The sequence below is a fragment of the Phytophthora infestans genome, genomic scaffold, assembly GCF_000142945.1.
Source record: "Phytophthora infestans T30-4 supercont1.24 genomic scaffold, whole genome shotgun sequence".
In the NCBI taxonomy this organism is placed as follows: domain Eukaryota; phylum Oomycota; class Peronosporomycetes; order Peronosporales; family Peronosporaceae; genus Phytophthora; species Phytophthora infestans.
The window spans coordinates 1,314,946-1,316,416 of NW_003303735.1; positions in this window are offsets into that span (position 1 = coordinate 1,314,946).

The window sequence follows — 1,471 nt, forward strand, 5'->3', positions numbered from 1 at the left end:
AGTCCAATAACAATTCGCACCAACAGCAAGCCGCGCCTCTTGTCGTGTTTAGGAGAACAAACCCGAGCCAATGGAAATTGACTCAAGGGTACTAGAAACCGCCGTTCTGCTTCTTCTTCGGCGTCTAGCAAGCGATGTCGTTACGGCAAGAAGTCTGGCCATGTCATTGAGCAGTGCTTCAAGTTTAAGAACAAGGAGAAGAATGCTCGAGAGAACCGTCACGAGCAATCTGCCGCGAGCTTTAATTCTTCTTCTCCTACAACTGCTGCTGCTGCTGAACGATCGTCTATGACTCATTCCGATGACGAAGTTGGGGCTGTTGAAGTAGAAGAGATTTCCACGTCCATTTTGTCGTCCATGCATCGTGAGAACGAGCCCATTCGTAAACAAGAGACCTGTGACGGGAAACCTGTCGTCATCATGTCTCACTGTGGTGCTACATGCAACGTTGGTCGCCCAGGGCTTGTCGCTAGCACCGCTACGTCTGGTGTCTCACAAGTCACTCGGTTCGATGGACCTTCTACGAAAGCGAGTTCTGTGAAGAAAGGCCAAGCGACTATTGACTTTGGTCGCTACCATTTCCGCAACCATTAGGTCGTGGAATTGTCACTTGGATCTGCCCATGATGTCACCTTGGGAAAACCTTGGTTTACTAAGTTTCAGCCATGCATCAATTGGCGTTCGCATGAGTTCCAAGTGTGCATTGTGCACCTCCATCAACGGTTTCTAGTCAAGCAGCTGTGGAAATTGCTGCTGATGATTTTATTTATAACGTGAAGAAACATGTGTAAATAAGGAAGTGTACCGTGTCAAGATTTGTGCGGTCACGCCAGTTAAGGATTCGACTCCTGTTCCGATCACTCATTTGTTGAAGCGTTTTACTGACGTCTTTTCGGAGACTTTACCGGATCGCTTACCGCCTTCACGTCGTGTGGATTATGAGCTTCACATGAAACCTGATGCTACTCCAAGTAACCGTGCTCCGTTCCGCCTGTCTAAGGCTGAGCAGGATGCACTGGGTCTCTTCCTTGCAGAGAAAATGAAAAAAGGATGGATCGAATTTTCTGATTCTTCTTGGGTGTCCAACATCCTTGGGATTCCAAAGAAAGATCCTACTTCTGGACGTCAGCTGTCTTGCTCTGAGTGGGTACGCTCTGAAAACTCGACTTTGCCTATCCGTTGGGTCGTCGACTATCGCTATGTGAACTCGCAGTCGATTGCTCCAAAGATTCCACTGCCTCGTATCGCCAAACGCTTCGATCAGATGTAGGGTTGTGTCACATTTTCAGTTTCAGAATTTGGCTCCAGTTATATCACCAGAATGCGTATCGCGTTCAAGGTCGCAAGTATATCCGTTCTTTCGCACGCACGCCTGATACTAAACCAGTGGTATGAGCCTCCTAAGGGATTGCCTGGGATGCCAGGTGCTTGGTCTCACCTCATATAGGGACAGATATGGGAGATACCGCTT